Source organism: Oryctolagus cuniculus, chromosome 19 (genome assembly GCF_964237555.1).
Source record: "Oryctolagus cuniculus chromosome 19, mOryCun1.1, whole genome shotgun sequence".
In the NCBI taxonomy this organism is placed as follows: domain Eukaryota; kingdom Metazoa; phylum Chordata; class Mammalia; order Lagomorpha; family Leporidae; genus Oryctolagus; species Oryctolagus cuniculus.
The window spans coordinates 57,923,891-57,942,260 of NC_091450.1; the positions used below are offsets into that span (position 1 = coordinate 57,923,891).

An 18,370-nucleotide genomic window follows, 5' to 3' on the forward strand; every position below is an offset into this window, starting at 1 on the left:
TTGCGTTTACTTGATGGATAGTTATCTTGAGAATTTTTTCATGTGTCTATTGGTTATTTAGATTTCATCATTTGAAAAATGCCTCATCAAGTCCTTTACTCATTTCTTAACTGGGTTGTTTGTTTTCTTGTTGTTGAGTTCCTTGAGCTCTTTATAGATTCTGGATATTAATCCCTTTTAAGTTGCATAGTTTGCAAATAATTTCTTCCATTCTCTCAGTTGCTTCTTCACTTTGCTGAGTATTCCCCTTGCAGTGCAGAAGATTCTTAGCGTGAGGTAATCCCATGTTTCTATTTTTTGCTTTTATTGCCTGTGATTCTGGGGTCTTTTCAAAGAAGTCTTTGCCTATGCCAGTGTGTTGCAGTTTCCCCATTTTCCCCTAGTAATCTGATTATATCAGTTTGTATATTTAGATCCATGATCTATTTTGAGCTGATTTTTGTATAAGTTGTTATATAGCCATTTTGTTTCATACTTCTGCATTTGGAGATACAATAATCTTACAACCCTTTGTTAAAGAGACTGCCCTTTCTCCAAGGATTAATGTTAGCTCCTTTGTCAAATATTAGTTGGATTTAGAAGTGTGGATTTATTTATTGGGTTTCTATTCTGTTCCCTTCATCTTCATGTGTAGTTTTGTGCCCATACCAGGTGGTTTGATTGTAACTGCCCTGTAGGATGTTTTCAAATCTGGTATTGTGCTGGAACTAGCTTTGATTTTCTTGTGTAAAATTGTTGTAGCTATTCAGGGTCTCTTGTCTTCTCTAATAATTTTAGCATTGTTTCTTATTATTTGCATCATTTTGAATATGTAAATTGATATGCATAGTATGAGTACTTTGATTAAATTAATTATTCCTATCCATGAAAATAGAAGATTTTTTTTGTGTATTCTTTGATTTCTTGCTTTAATATGTTGTAATTTTCATTGCAAAGATTTTTGACATCCTTGGTTAAATTTATTTCAAGGTACTTAAATATTTTGTTGCTATTGTGAATGGTACTGACCTTACAAGTCCTTACTTAGCCATGGCATTTTCTGTGACTACAAAGGTATTGATTTTTTGCATGATGATTTTATATCTCAGTATAGAAATAAAGAGCTAAGTTCAAGAGTGCAAAGCCAAAGTGAGTTTATTGTGTAGAAAGCTGTACAGAGTCCTACGAGACAGGAGAGGCCCAGAGTTTGGAGACCATTATCAGTGAGGTGAACCTGTTGTTTGTGTCTTCAGTTTTAGTCTTTAATATTCTCCCATGGGACATGTTTTGTTGGGACATGCAGAGGTTCCTGTTTTAGAATGATTCTTGGAAAATCTCTATGCCTTCCTCTTAATTTTAATAGGAACTTAAGATATCTCTAAAAATAAAAAGATCCATACATACAAAATTTTGATGGCATAATCCAAAAATGTAGTGAAGCAATAAATGAGTTCAGTAAAGTTAGAAAATACAAAATCTCAAAAGTACATGCATGGGGGAGCCAGAGCAGAGGGGGGGTAGTCTTTGCCTCTGCCTATGGCGCTGCCATCCCATATGGGCACCAGCTTCTGTCTTGTTCCTCTTCCTATGCAAATCTCTGTTATGGCCTGGGAAAGCAGTAGAAGAAGGCCCAAGTGCTTATGCCCCTGCACTCATGTGGGAGACCCAAAATAAGATCCTGACCTCTGGTTTTGGATTACCCCAGATGAGGCTGTTGCTGCCATTTGGGGAGTGAACCAACTGATGGAAGCTCTTTCTCCCTGTATCTCCCTTTGTGACTCTGCCTTTCAAAAAATAAAATATTAACAAAAAGTACATGCAGGTACCCCTAAGTGATGCACAACAACCCATTAGGTTGTGGAGAGAATTAAATAGAATTTGTGATTTTTTTTACCTTTAAAGGTACAAGTATAACCTGCTATGTATGCTTTTAACTTAAATGTGTCTGTCTTTTATGTAAGTATGAGAATACTATACACATCTATAGAACTTTGCATGCATGGCAGAGCAAGGCCTTATTGACAAGGGTGTTTAATCTCCACCTGGTATTGGGGCAACATCCTCAACCCTGATAATATCCTGGCCTATTTAGCCCTAACATGGTTTGCCTTTATTAATTTTTAAAAATATTTTTATTAATTTGTTAGAGCAGGAGAGAGGAAGGAAGAAAGGAAGCCAGCAAGGGAATTGGGAGACAAACGAAAGAGAAAAGAGAGTGCTCCCACCTATTGGTTCACTTTCAAAATGCCTGCAACAGCCGGGAATGGACCAGGACAAAGCTAGGAGCCTGGAATTCCTTCTGGTTCTCTCAAAATCTCAATTTGAGGGAGAAGTCTTCATTCATGTCATTCATGGATTTCTTTAATTTTTGAACTTTTTTTCTTATTGCTTCTGAATAATCCTTAAATTAATTTTTTGAGTTCCATTTCAGGCACTTCATAAATCTCTTCATCTTCAAAGTCTAATATTGGAATGTTTTTGTATTCCTTTGGGGAACTCGTTTTGTCTTCCTTATTCTTGTTTCTTGAATTTCTGAGTTTATTTTTAGGCATTTGTGGAGACACTTGTTGGATCTTTCCTCTGATGGCTTTTATTTTTCTGCTATGCCTGTGTGGCTTCTGCTCTATTAGTGAATACCCAGATGCTTGAGCTGGCTGTGGCCTGAGGGCTCTAGTCTGTGCTCCAGAGTGGGGTGAGTATCCAGGGTGACACCCATGTTGGATGCGGTATGTTTTCCTTATTGTCAGCAATGGGGAGTGGATGATCACCTATGCTGGCATCATCACACACCTCCCCCTCTTCTAAGGTGATCAGTGCCTGAGTATTAGGCCTCAGTGGATGCATCCTTCCACCATGCTGATTCATGAGCTGCACAAAGGATCTGTGCAGTCCTCAGGATGAGCACTGATCCTCTGGGATATCCCACCCCAATCAGGGAGCTCAGAATGTGTGGATCTGTAAACAATGATTGCCCAGAAACCCAGAAACACCTTGCACCCACTCAGTCACAGAGTTCACACAGTGTCAGCCCATGGGGCAGGCACAGACATGTTGTGCAGAGGATCCACTCTGCCCCACTAGCCTGGTCCTATTCATGGAGAGGTAGAGATGTTCCCAGAGCCAACTGCATGTGAATATTCTGCCTAGGCAATTTGAGCTTCAGAGCCAGTGATGTGTTGAGAGGCTAGGGGCACCTTGCACTTGTACATGGGAGCCCAGCCCCCTGTCAATCATCCCAACAGACTCAAAGTCTATTGAGAACATGTATTTTTCCCTCTGGTAAAATACTGGATCCCAAACATGCACAATGCATGCTGGACACAGCCTTACTTGTTTCAAAATGATGACTTCTGCCCACCAGTTGTTGGGCACATGCAAGAGATTCTGCATCCAGTACTGATGTCATAATGTCACTGTATCTGCACCCATTGCTGGGAGCTGGCAAAATGACATCTGTCCTTGCCAGTTGCTGGGCAAGTACAGACGAGCTGCTGTAGCTGATATGTACTTATGTACAAAATGACACCCACCCTCTTTCACCTGGTTGCCAGGCACTGTTGTGGGGAGGAAGTAGAGATGAATAGAAAGAATAATGCCCCCTTTTTTTCCTGGGTGGGTGTGCATCCTGTTTCCCTCAGGGCTCCAGGCCAGACACAAAGTGTAGGCCTCTAGGCTCTCACTCTGGCCTTATCACCAGTAGCATGGGGTGCTGCAGTCTGATCTAACCTCACTCTCCAAAGCTGATTCTTTCTCCAGCTCTCGACTTCTGGGGTTGTGTGTTATGTCTGTGATCACTGCTGCACATCTGCACCTTCCACACACAGATCCACAACATCTCCTCCTTCTGCAGAATCTCCACTGCAGCCAGGGGACGTTGCGCCCGCTGCCACCAAGGTGAGCAGAGAGGAAGGGGCAGTGGTGGCGGAAGCGACGTGGTGATGAGCAGAGCGGTGCCTGATTAGGTACAACTCCACTTGGAACTTCTGGGCCAACACCAAGCCTCCGCCGCTGTCTTCGCCACTGCTGCGAGCGCGAAGACCTCTCTCGCCTTCTTGCTAGACCATGTTCCCGACGTGTGTGAGGCGCTGCAGCAGGGGGCAACCTGGACCACCTGGCCAGGTTCCTGTGGCCACTGCCCCAGAGCGACCTGCTACATGGCAACGAGAGCCTGCTGAAGGGGCGGGCGCTCCTGACCTTCCACCAGGGCATCTTCCCAGATGCCTGGATAAGAAACAGCATCCTGGAGAGCCCCAACCACCTGCTGCTGCAGCAGCTCTGGTACAAGGTGCGCTACACCGGGAAGGTGCACCGAGAAGGCGGCCTAGGCCGAGGGACCCTGCGGCTGTGTGCCATAGACAACTACCAGCTGCACAGGACATTGCCCCTGCTCTGCACCATCTGGGACTGGGAGGAGATGGTGTATTGTTTCAAGGAAAAGTTGCACAACATGCTCAAGGAGCTCTACAAGCAGAATCGCTACCCCTCGCCCTCCAAGGAGCAGCACCTGGCCAAGATCACCATCTTCTCCTTCACCCAGGTCAACAACTGATTCAAAAACCAACAGCACTGAGCCTGGAACCCGTTGGAGAGCCAGTCCAAAAGTGAGTCAGATGGCAATTCCAGCAATGAAGGTGAGTTCAGCAAAGGACAGGAGGATCTGTCTCCTTACCCTCTCCAGAGTTCCTCTTATGGTGTCACCAACCTCAGCTTGTCCAGTCACATGGAGCCCGCGAATTGGAAATAATGAGATATCCTTAAGTGGCTGGTGCTGTGGGCTCAGCAGATTAATGCCCTTGCCTGAAGCGCTGGTATCCCATATGGGCACCAGTTCGAGACCTGGCTGCTCCACTTTTGATCCAGCTCTCTGCTATGATCTGGGAAAGGAGTAGAAGATGACCCAAGTCCTTGGGCCCCTGCACCCACGTGGGAGACCCAGAAGAAGCTCCTGGCTTCGGATTGATGCAGCTCCAGCTGTTTTGACCAATTGGGGAGTGAACCATCCATTGGATAGAAGACCTCTCTCTCTCTCTCTCTCTCTCTCTCTCTCCCCCTCTCTCTGTCTCTATCTCTATTCCTGTCTCTATCTATCTCTCTGCCTCTCCTCTCTCTGTGTAACTCTGACTTGCAATAAAGAAATAAATCTTTAAAAAAAAATATATCCTTAAGCTATTCTGGAGTTTTGTTGAATGGAAGCTTAGTACCTGCAATTACTTCGCCTGTTTTCCTTAATGGTAACTATTTCATTCAGAGACCCAGTGGAGTCATCCTAAATGGATTAAATGTGAGAAATACACAGTGTCCTTAGCCCACCAAAAATGTCAACCAACATTGTGAACAATGGTATCTCCATGATGGACATCCTGGGGTCTACCTCCCAGGATGTGAAGGATTTCAATGTGCTGCAGTGTTCTGCAGCCAACTCGGCATCCACCACCTCCTACAGCCCCAGTGTCCAAGTGTCATTCCCAGGGCTGATCCCCAGTGCTGAGATGAAAAGAGAAGACATTCAAACAGTGGCTTCCCTGGAGGGAAGCTCTGTGGTGACATTCACTACTCCAGTGCAAATCAACCAGTACGGCATTGTCCAGATCCCCAATTCCAGAGCCAAGGGCCAGTTTCTTAATTGGAGCATTGAATTCTCTCCACTTCAGATGCTGCCTGTCTCAGTGGCAGCTTCACCAAGTAACAGTTCCATAAATTCAAGCACTTCAGACTGGAGCACATTCATCAGCAAGTCCACCCCAGTGCAGCAAGGCAAGGTTTTCTTGAGCTGTCTCACTCCAAGTGCAGTGGTATACACTGTTGGTATTTCTGGCCAGACACTGGGATCTGTGAAACAGGAAGGCTTGGAAAGGCGCTTGGTGTTTTCTCAGTTGATGGCCGTCCATCAGAATGCTCAGGAAATGCAAACCTGCCATCTGAAAATCCCTCAAGGAGTGGCCTTCACCCTCTGGCCTCTTTGTTGGTGAATGTGTCCCTAACTCAGTTTTTCCCTGACTCCACCTGCACTGCTAACTTCCACTGAGCTCAACCCTGACATCACTGATAACCAGCCAATGCCTGCACCTGTGGCAGGCAAATCCGCAGGGGTGGCGGTCAGCAATGCTAACTATGCAACTCTTCAGAACTGCTCCCTCATTACTGGCCAGGACCTGTTGTCCATGCCCTGGGGGAAATTGTTCCTACCTCTGAAGACCAGATGGGCCATGCCTCCATAGCAGTGCACCAGAATTTTGTCAGAGAACACCATTTGGTTCTGCAATCAGTAGCTAACCTAAAAGAGAACCTCTTATCAGATTCTGAGAACAAAGCAACAAGCAGCCTAATTATGCTGGACACCAAATCTAAATATGTCCTAGATGGCATGATTGAGACTGTGTGTGAAGACCTGGAAACAGACAAAATAGAGCTTGCTATGCTCCAAACTGCCCAGCTGGATGAAGATATACAAAGCTTATAAACTTCGTGTGCCCCTCCTCTCCCTTTTTGGCATCAGGGGCAGATGTTGTCCTAAAGCCCTGAGAACACAAAGAATTTCCCCATTCAAAGGAAAACTCTGCTTTTACAAGCATATGCATTCAAGAGACTTTAGATCTGCACAAAGATCACAGTTAATTATATAGAGAACTGCATTACTGCAGCCTTTTCGTTCACATACAATGATCTCTTTTAAATTGATGGAGACAAAAGAATCAGATGAAATGTCTCAAGGCAAAGTTTTACCCTTTATTGACAATATCATTCTAAAGTGAAAATGGAACTTAATAATTTTTTAAATTAAAAATGTTTACATGTAACACAGAAAACTAAATACAGCTCCAGACCATTAGAAACAATGCAATTATTTCTGTTTACCTTTATACCATGGGCATTGTGGGGAGCAACTGGGAGCAACTCGGACTAGACTAAGTTACTGGAATTAAGACTTATTCTATGCATCTGCTCTCCCACAATATGGTGCTGGGAGAGGAGGAAACAGCTTCTACACAGCTGCCTCCAGTTCAACCAATAAACTGTAGGACCTGCTCCTGATCGGAGGAGAGCAGCGTACTCGGCGTGTGGGTAGCAGAGTTGGGATTGGTGGAAGAGGACTATAAGGGAGGAGAGAGACAACATGCACCAAGGAACATCTATCTGAAGGAACACCTGTGCAGCCCCCGAGAGGGCCGGCCAGCGGTGTGCCACTCCCCCGCGGAAGTGGGGAAAGTGGCAGGGGGAACCGCCCTTCCACGGAGGTGGAAGGGACGGTAGCCAACCCGGGAAGAACCAGCAGCAAACCCAGGGAGGGCCGAGCAGACAAAAGAACAGCGCAGGGTCCTGTGTCGTTCCTCCACGAAGACGGGGAGCGACAGGGCATTGATAAAGTTAAGCATAAATTGTACTCCAAACTGTTCTAAGGGTGTCTTTTTAAAGTTCAGTGGCTTAATTATATATTTGTGTGTAGGTAGAGAGAGGCATACTTCTCTTTTTCAGCATTTTTGGCTTAGGTCTCTGCACATTTGCAAATGTGATTGCTTATAGCTCAGTGTAGCTGAGCAAGTTGGAAACTCCAAGAAAAACTCTGAAAACACTTCACTGTGAATGTAAATATATGAGTTCTACATGCAGGCTTTGAGTAATTGCAGTGAATTTTATTTATATTATATATTTTCCTCTTACACTTCAGGCACTATGAAATGAAAAGAGAAATGTTTTCTCACTGTTTATTGTTTGAACAGGAAGTGAACATAGTTGCTTCTGACAAAGTTTTACTTTTTATAGGATTTTAAAAGCAATGACTTTTTTATCAGGAGTCTCTTAAGGTCAATATTAATAACATTGAAATCAGAAATCTAACACCTAATATTGGAATTTTGGTAATTTTTTCAAATCTTTGTTCTTTAGCTAGCAACTCTGATTCATTTAAATATGTTTTCTATAGAATTCTGTGCTCCTTGTTACTTTGTGGCCTTTTAATTAGTATTAACATATGGAACTGTCCATGGAAGCACTAATGGTGCTTTTCTACTGTCTAACAGGGTTAATTTCATCACAGAATTTTTCACTAAATTTTAAGTATAAAGTTTATAATGCAAATTGATGAACAGCTAATTATTGTTGCTACTTTCTGTTCCATGAAAATAAGAACAGCATTATAGATACCACATAAAAGCAATTCTTCAGGCTATGAAAACACCATTATAGAGTTAAGAAAGAATTTGTAAATTCTCTTGAGCAAAATCCTGTGGAAACTTCATTCTAAATGTTTTTGAAACAGTTGTTAAGCAATGATACATGACTCTTGTTTGCATTATATTATCATGTCTTCTTTAAAAGTAAATATTTTTTGTTTCTGTAAAAAATGAATAGAGGAAATCTGTGTTTCAAATAATAAATATGGTATATAAAATGTAAAATCATGTGACATTTAAACAGGTACAAAAGGACTTTATAGAATTATAATCTCTGTCTCTGTCTCTCTCTCTCTCTATATATATATAATATCAATTGGATACAGTAACAAAATGGAGACAAGTAACTATTATTCTGTTGTTGGTTCTGAAACAATGAAGTATAAACTCATTTATTTGATGTGTGGAATATCTCTGAAACAGTGGAGATTGAAGTGTTGTGCACTGCCTTTAAGGGTGAAGACATACATCATTGAACAGCAAGGAATACTGTTTTTCTTTTTTTTTTTTTTTTTTTGAGCGAGAGAGAGTGAGTGAGAGAGAGAGAGGGAGACAGAGAGAAAGGTCTTCCTTCTGTTGGTTCACCTTCCAAATGACCGCTACAGCTGGCACTGCACTGATCTGAAGCCACGAACCAGGTGCTTCCTCCTGGTCTCCCTCATGGGTGCAGGGCCCCAAGCACTTGGGCCATCCTTCACTACCTTCCCGGGCCACAGCAGAGAACTGGACTGGAAAAGGAGCAGTTGGGACTAGAACCTGGTGCCCATATGGGATGCCTGTGCCGCGGGTGGAGGATTAACCAAGTGAGCCACGGCACCAGCCCCAGGAATACTGTTTTTCATTATGTTGATATCTTACAAAATAAATAAAAATATTTAAATCATTAAAGTTAGAGCATCTTATCAACACCATCACACCACACTCCTTATCAATCTCCCAAATTCATCATCTGTATATAGGAAAATGATTTTTACCTAAAATCAGGCACACTATAGGTAATCTTCCTTATTTTTAACATCATTTTGATCTTCTGCTTTGTTTCATATTGTCTGTTTTCAAATACACTTATTTTTCATTTAGAGTCATATTTTTGGCCCTATGCTTTAATGTTAATTTTCCATGTTATACCTTAAATGTATTAATATTTGATTATTATTTTCAATTCATATTTGTCTTCTTAATTTTATTTTTAAAAAGAGAACACTGAACTTTGAACATTTTGCTATATTTTTTCATGTGTATCAACATGACATATAAAATCTGTTAGCATATCTTGCTTAATAACTTACAATTCATATGCAAAAATATCTATTGTGATGTATTCTCTTGAAAAAATAAGATGAAATAATTGAGATAATTTTGTTGGAATGCTCATTATAAAGGAAAAACCTTTGGCTGCAAAATCATTTTCCTTATTCCTTCCTGAAACACAGTATGTTAGTCATACAGCAGCTATTATGTAGCCATGAGGTAAGATTATGGAGAATATAAGCCACATTGTTAGGATCATGTCAATGTTACATTCTCAGACTACTATATTAGTCCCAAATCATATAATTTGGGGAGCTTGTTACATAGAAAAATAAAATGATTTAGATAAGCCTATGACTTCAATTATCTATTATGTTCAATCAAGTTTATTCTTTTTTTTTTTTTTTGACAGGCAGAGTGGACAGTGAGAGAGACAGAGAGAAAGGTCTTCCTTTGCCATTGATTCACCCTCCAATGGCCACCGCGGCCAGCGCGCTGAAGCCAGTACACCATGCTGATCCGATGGCAGGAGTCAGGTACTTATCCTGGTCTCCCATGGGGTGCAGGGCCCAAGCACTTGGGCCATCCTCCACTGCACTCCCTGGCCACAGCAGAGAGCTGGCCTGGAAGAGGAGCAACAGGGACAGAATCCAGCACCCCATCCAGGACTAGAACCCGGTGTGCCGGCGCCGCAAGGCGGAGGATTAGCCTAGTGAGCCATGGCACCAGCCAAGTTTATTCTTAACTGAATGGAAACAGTACTGTTTTATTTTATTTATTATTTAATTATAATTATTATAAATCATCCTCCTTATCTCTTACCCAGGTTGTCCCTTATGATACTTTAGTCTCCAGCAAATGAAGCATTAAGTCCCTCTGGTATTGAGGAAAAGATTTCCCAGTGGCTGTCCCCTCTCAATTTCAACATAATCCTAGCATTACTTCAGGAGTAAAACTTTGAGAAAGATCTACCAAGTCATATAGAAATCTTGAAGACTATAATATCTTTTTAAAATCTAAAATGACACTTGTTCCTCTTATCTGTTCTATTAAAAGACACTATTGGTTGTAATTAATCTAAACCAAAAACAGCAGTATTATTTTTTACTTCAGTATCAGTTCACTTATGTGCTTTTTTTCTTTTTCTACAATAAAGAAAAGTATAGAGAAAGCAATTTTCAAGACATTTCTTACAATTTTCCCTTTAGATTAATAAACAGATGGCAGTGAGAAAGCAGGAAAAATTAAGAAAACTATTATAATTTAAATAAGTATCAATGAAGGGGCATGCTAACACTTGCCTGTTAGTTACACATGTTCAATTCCTGCTAGTAATGCCTAGCTCATCTTTATCACTTATTTTATCCACAAAATAATTGTTATCTTAGGGTAACTGCTGTAGTGCATCAGGTTAGGCTGACACTTAGAATGTACACGTCAATCCACCTTCCTGATATTTATTTGTGAGGAAGCAGATATTGGCTCAACTAGATGGGTTCCTGCCACAGATATAGGAAACCTGGGTGGAGTTTATGCCTCCTGGCTTTGACCTGGCCCAGCAGAAGCTACTGAGGGATTTGGGGAGTAGAACTGAAAATAAGATTCATTCTCAATCTCATTCTCATTCTCATTCCCATTCATTTCTCTCTCTCCCCCATCTCTACCATTCTGCTCTTCCAAAAAATAAATGCATTTTTTAAAGATTTGTTTATTTTATTCGAAAGGCAGAGTTACAGAGAGGCAGAGGCAGAGGCAGAGAGAGAAAAGTCTTCCATCTGCTGGTTCACTCTGCAAATGTCTGCAAGGGCTGGAGCTGGGCTGATCTAAAGCCAGTAGCAAGGAGCTCCTTCCAGGTCCCCTATGTGGCTGCAGAGGCCCATGGACTTGGATCATCTTCCACTCCTTTCCCAGGCCAGAGAGGAGAGCTGGGCTGTAAGTGGAGCAGCCTGGACTCAAACTGGTGCCCATATGGAATGTGGGCACTGCAGGCCACAGCTTTACCCACTATGCCACAGAGCCGGCCCCAATGAATACATTTTAAAAAGAATACATTTTGGCCGGCACTGCGGCTCACTAGCCTAATCCTCCACCTTGCGGCGCCGGCATACCAGGTTCTAGTCCCGGTTGGGGTGCCGGATTCTGTCCCTGTTGATCCTCTTCCAGGCCAGCTCTCTGCTGTGGCCAGGGAGTGCAGTGGAGGATGGCCCAAGTGCTTGGGCCCTGCACCCCATGGGAGACCAGGAGAAACACCTGGCTCCTGCCATCAGATCAGTGTGGTGCGCCGGCCACAGCGTGCCAGCTGTGGCGGCCATTGGAGGGTGAACCAATGGCAAAAAGAAGACCTTTCTCTCTGTCTCTCTCTCTCACTGTCCACTCTGCCTGTCAAAAAATAAATAAAAAAATTTTAAAAATTAAAAAAAGAATACATTTTTAAAAGGCAGCGGTGTTGTGGTGGTAGTGGCAGCCAGCCACCAGGGTCTCAGGAGCCTGGCCCTGCACATTGCTGCTGTGGGCTGGACCGACAGCCATGCCACAGGTCTTTTGGAACAAATCATGGGATGCAGCTTCATTCAGATGTGGTAGAATATGCCAAGGAAAAATTTGAGCGCTTTATAAAAATAGTGATAGCTTTGATAAATTTGAGTTCTGTGAACCCTCATTGGTGGTTGGTAATTGCCTCCAGAGATCATCTGACAGACATCAGTATGATCAGATTTATTGTGATTTTAGAGTCCAGAAAAAACTACATGAACATTTTACTGAATGGGGGAGGCATACTAGTCATGCTTACAGAAAATCAGTTAACACAGATTATGCTAACTGGAGAAGCCACTTGGGAAAGTAAAAATAGCCTTGCTATTTCATTTGCTCCACTTGTGCACCAAAGTGAGAATGATTATGGCAAGCTTGCCATTGTTGGACTGCCTCCCTGACCTGTCAGAAAACTGCAGGACTTGTCCAGTATTTACATTTGCTGCAAACTTAGAACTTAGAACTTTCATAAATGATAAGATGCAGGCCAAAGGGATTTCCCAAAAGGAAAAGAAAGAGAGTGAAACAGAAGTAATAGGCAAGTCATTGTAGGTAATAAGCTTATTCCTCAACCTCTAGACAGTGAGGAGGATGAGAAAATGGAAGATTAGATAAAAGAGAAAGACCACCGTGAAGCCATGAAGCCAGAAGAGCCTCCTCAGAATTCACTGAGACAGCAAACATGAAGCTGCCCCTCGTTGAGTCTTTAAAAATTTACTTGACATATTTTAGAAATAAATTACAGATTGATTAGAAAGAACGACTCCTGATAATTCCTGTAGTCTCAAACCTGTAGCATTTGCTAGAAGTTAAGAGAATTATTTCTTTCATAAGAGTGAATTATAGTGGGGCAAAAAGTATAACTTGTTTCTCTCAGTAGCAAAAAAGATGTATTCAGTCATTAAAAAGAATCTCTTTTATAAAATCTATTTTTTTAAATCTTGGAAAATGCTATTTATCTCAGACTGATTTGAAAGTGGAATACAACCATAGTCAAGACCTTGTGACCTATAAATCCTTTTTCTGACTCCTTATGGATTCATAATAGTAAAGCTTACATGTAATTTTATGTAAGGTTTAAATCATTGTTAAGCATATAAATCTGGTTTGAACAGTAGTTATTTTATTTCCTCTACAAAAACTTTCTTATAAGGAAAACAAATGCTTTATAGACCTATTTGCCTTACTTTGTTGCAATCATTATTTCTGTGTTGCTGTAGATATATTCCAAGCAATATATGTGTGCACCAATAATGCTAGGACCACAAGGAGTCATAACTTTTATGTAATTTTTAGAACTTTCATATGAGTAACATACCTGTATAGACACAATTAAAATTAGGCAACCTGTGCAAACCCAGCAATGCATTCTACACAATCCAAACAACCTAAATAACTATTGCATCTCCAAGATGAGGCTTATATCCTTTGACAGCTCCAGGAATCCAACTGGAAACATCAAAGTCAAAAGAATTAATTTACAACTCTGAATCTAAAAACAAGTCTATCAAAGATGTCAGAGGTTTAAAACACTTGGTCAAAATAGGATCCCAGATCATTCTGAAAAATAAAAATCATCTATCCAAACAAGGTGTTTCAGCCAGAGCTATATATAAACTAGATTTAACCAGTCACAAAGTGATCAATCAAATATTTCAGAATGAGTAGATACTCCAGAAAAATCTTAACTCTTTTAAGACTCAGGTATTTTAATTTTAGATTATTTGTTTTTATTGTCACACAATAGTTGTACATTTTATAGGGTACAATGTAACATTTTGATATATGCAAACATTGTATTGATCAAATTAGAATAATTAGCATCTGTTGCTTCATATATTCAAGATTTCTTTGTAGTATGAACATTCAAATGTCTTTCTTCTAGCTATTTAGAAATATACAATATGTTATTGTTAACTATTTTTACCCTACTGTGCAAGAGAACACCAAGATTTTTTTACAATAAGAAAAATAACTTTAATTCAATAAATTACATCTGAGGTTTTTTTTTTTTTACTTTTTTTTGAGAAACTTAACTTACTTTAAAGAAGAACCCAAGAATAATACATCTGTTGTGAGTACTTAGATATAACTATAGCTTATGAGACATAAGAATAACTTCCACTTAATACACTTAAAAGAAGTAAATCTTTGAGAACAAGTTTTACTACTAACTCTCATAATACAACTCTCGGAGGACAGAAGTCCTCCATGGGAAGTTAGTCCACAGTGACACTTGTTAATTTAATGATTAACACTCTTATATATGATGTCAGTGATCACATGAGGCCCTTGACATGGTCTGCCTAGGCAATGGGAGCCCTTCGAATCCACAAACTACTTCAGTATTAGACAAGACTATAAGCAAAGTGGAAGTTCTCTCCTTCCATCAGAGAAAAGCACATCCTTCTTTGGTGGCCATGTCTTTCCATTGGGATCTCACCCACAGAAGTTCTTCATGTAGGACAGTTTTTTCCACAGTATCTTGGCTTTCCATCACTAAAATGCTCTCATGGGCTTTTCAGCCACACCAGAAAGCCATAAGGGCTTATTCTGAGAACAGAGTGCTACTTCAAGCAATTGTCATTCTATGAGTAAGACTTAGGTATTTTCAAGCAATCAGAGCTTAACAACAATAACAGAAAATCCAAGACTCAATACACATGAAATCTTCATTTCCTAGCTCAGTTACTAAAACAGCAAATAAAAAAACCCTTGAATAGGAGAATTAGCACACATACTCACCCTACTACTTGAAGCAGTTTAAACATATTGAGAAAAGTAGAGGTCAAGAATCAAATCTCTAAACTTTTTTGGGGGGGGGATTTTTTTTCTTTTTTTTTAAACTTTTATTTAGTAAATATAAATTTGCAAAGTAGTTTATGGATTACAATGGATTTTCCCCCCATAACTTCCCTGCCACCCGCAACCCTCCCATCTGCTCCCTCTCCCATTCCATTCAAGATGCATTTTCAATTATCTTTATATATGGAAGATTGATTTAGTATATATTAAGCAAAGATTTCATCAGTTTGCATCCACACAGAACATAAAGTGTAAAGTACTGTTTGAGTACTAGTTATAGCATTAATTCACATTGGACAACACATTAAGGACAGAGATCCTTAATGTAAGTAAGTAAGTAAGAGGAGGAGTAAGTACACAGTGACTCCTGTTGTTGACTTAACAATTTGACACTCTTGTTTGTGGCGTCAGTAATCTCCCTAGGCTCTAGTGATGAGTTTCCAAGGCTATGGAAGCCTTTTTTTTTTTTTTTTGACAGGCAGAGTGGACAGTGAGAGAGAGAGACAGGGAGAAAGGTCTTCCTTTGCCGTTGGTTCACCCTCCAATGGCCACCGAGCCAGCGCGCTGCGGCCGGCGCACCGTGCTGATCCGATGGCAGGAGCCAGGAGCCAGGTGCTTTTCCTGGTCTCCCATGGGGTGCAGGGCCCAAGCACCTGGGCCATCCTCCACTGCACTCCCTGGCCACAGCAGAGAGCTGGCCTGGAAGAGGGGCAACCGGGACAGAATCCGGCGCCCTGACTGGGACTAGAACCCGGTGTGCCGGCGCCGCTAGGCGGAGGATTAGCCTAGTGAGCCGCGGCGCCGGCCTTGGAAGCCTTTTGAGTTCACTGACTTCAATCTTATTTAGACAAGGTCATAGTCAAAGTGGAAGTTCTCTCCTCCCTTCAGAGAAAGGTACCTCCTTCATTGAAAAACTGAGGAAATCTCCAACTAAATGCAAACTGTAAAAATAGAAAAGTTGAAACAAGGAAAATTATAATCAAAGATGGGTTAAAAATGTCAAAGATCAGATTTCAAAATTCAAAGATAAAAATTTCTTGTGAGTCTTTTCCTATCAGAAAACCTGGTTGTTTTGACTTTAACATTTAACATTAACAAATTCTAACTTCATAACAATATGCCTTTGACATTAATACTTAATTTATAGAAACTCATATGGCCAATTCCATGGTAACATCAGCCAATGTTATTTCACACAGGATCCATCTTTCACAAAACTAGAATATTTTATATTTCTCTCAGCTGATTGTCCTGTTCTGTTCCTTTTTCCTTGCCAACACCATTTTACTTTAGGACAAATATTACTCACTTTTCCCCTTAATCAAAACACATCATTTATATTCCATAACTTCATGCATGTCTGTCTATGACAAAGAGATTTTTAAACTTTTCTCTTAATATTGAGTGTCATATATTTGTTAGAATTATTCCTTAATCTTAGTTACTCAATATCTAGTTAAAGCTTAGTAAACAATGTTAAATTGACATATTTTAATAATTTATGATAGCAGCTACTTATCAGCCCAGTGCTTTTTATGGAATTTAAGATGTCAAATTTACATTTAGAAATATTTTCCTTCTTCATAGTTACCTAACTAAGTTTTAACAATTATACTTAGATTTAAGAAACCAAACTATTAGACAAGCATGGTTGGGCCATTTTCTTGACAAAAAGAACTCTAAAAACTGAATTTTACTTCATATATATGAAGCAGTGAACACTGTACCATACATGTTTGGTTTTAAGTCAAAATTACACCTTTATTATTTTAAATGTCTACCAAAAATAAGTAACATTTGCTTGACTAGCAGACCTAGGCACAGACATATGTTAATAACTCTGAAAACATTTTTATTTTGTTTTTACAAAAAAATTATTTGAAAGGCAGAGTTATGCGGTGGTGTGAAAGAAAAGAGTACAAGTATGGGCCAGGGCTGGGCCACACAAAAGCTAGTAGCTGGAAAATCTTGGTCTCCCACTTGGTTGGCACCCAACTAGTTGGGACATACCCATTGCCTTCTCAGGCCCATTAGCAGGAACCCAAATCAGTAGTACAGAGTTGCTGGGAATTCATCTGGCACTCAATTATGGCTGCAGACATTGCAAGTGATGGCTTTATCCATCACACTATGCCTACTCCTTTACCAACAAATTTCAGACAACCTAGTCTACCACAGATTTATTTAAGGCATGGGCCCCAAGAGTACTTAGATTAGTTTCTTTATGTGAGTACACATTTGTCCATGTGCCAAATTATCAGAAATAGTAAGGGTATTTTACATTACAGACACAACTAGTACCATGTACAAATGTGTAACACACACACAGTTCTCACCCTACAAAATCACATACCCAACATGAACAATCACTTACAACGAATCAATTGATGTGGCCCATGGGACACATTCCCCTCCTCTGCTATAGATGGGTTCCTCTAGGTCCTGGTGCAGCTTCTCAATTTCACCAAGATGCTCTTCCCACAGGTCAGCCCCTGCAACCATCCCACCAGGACAGAGAAATGGGAGAGAGAAAATGCTGGTTACTACTTTGCCAGAAGAATGGACTTTGCCAGCAGCCCCTCAGCAAGATCACTATCCTCCTGCCAATCCCTTTGTCTCCTCATACAGGCACCCAGAGGACTTTGGTTAACTTTGGCCCAAGAGTAAATGAGCTTTCAAAACCAGAGAGCCTCCTACTAAGAAAATCCCATGGACCTCCTCCCACACAGTTGTCTGCTATGTGAGAGTTCCATGTTTTAGAAAAATAACAGAAAGATTCAAGATAGGACCTACCTAGCATCTGGAAAGCTATGGCCACCTTCTGTATGTGACTTTCAGGATGACAGAGACAGCCTCACTTGACCTGTCTTCTAATATTACCTTTCATTTTACTGATACACAACTTAACATCTTTAGAAAGGACAAATCCTTTTGTAAAACCCTTATAGAGAAGCTTAATGTAAAAGTACATTATCTTCAACACATCCTACATGGTTAGTTGCTGATAATGGATGCATCAGACAGCCAGCATTAGTCCATGGGTCTGCAGGTGGGTTACAGGAGGAAGGAGAACCTCCAAGGAAAGAAAAGGATTCAGAAAAACAGGAGGAAGGTTAATGAAAGGTTACATTACCCGCACATTTCTTTTCTGAAAACTACAATTGTCTTTCTCTTGGAACTGAGCTGCATCACAGTATTTGCCTGCCTAGAGATACCTGCCCACTTGGTATGACTGCCTTTCATGCATTGGGTATATATGCAGGATGGGGAACTGCTTGCCTCTGTATAACAACATCTTGCAGCTAGAAGCCAGTACTTGTTAGTGCTTGTGCCTAGAAAACTGTAAGAGTGGCCATGGGGACAAGAGATCCTTAATTTTCCCCTTCCCTTGCAGAGCACTGAGGCCTCAGGCATGGAGAATTAAAGGATGTACTTAGAAAGTACCAAGTGTGTGTGCAGCCCTTTCACTTCATACCCACTCTGTGAGAAGGCACCAGAAAGGGAATGGAAAACAGCCCGCCCAGAAAGGAAAATAAGTCAAGTCTTTGGTATTCTTCAATTTCTCTTCTTACTTTCACTTAGTTTAGAGATTCTCCCCCTTTAGTTATGTATATATTTTATCCACTACTTCA

General features: G+C 40.8%; 1 long non-coding RNA gene and 2 pseudogenes across 2 annotated transcripts in view; all 3 read left to right on the forward strand.

Annotated features, from left to right (window-relative positions):
• LOC103346538 (uncharacterized) overlaps positions 1-18,370 on the forward strand; it is a 42,448-nt gene that overhangs the window by 4,326 nt on the left and 19,752 nt on the right. For both annotated transcript variants that reach the window (XR_011384617.1, XR_011384616.1), the window contains exons 2-3: positions 17,223-17,964; positions 18,133-18,286. This is a non-coding gene — a long non-coding RNA (uncharacterized lncRNA). The remainder of the gene's footprint in view (positions 1-17,222; positions 17,965-18,132; positions 18,287-18,370) is intronic.
• LOC138847067 (homeobox protein SIX4 pseudogene) lies at positions 2,694-9,218 on the forward strand (annotated as a pseudogene).
• Positions 11,135-14,783, forward strand: LOC138847023 (protein-L-isoaspartate O-methyltransferase domain-containing protein 1 pseudogene; annotated as a pseudogene).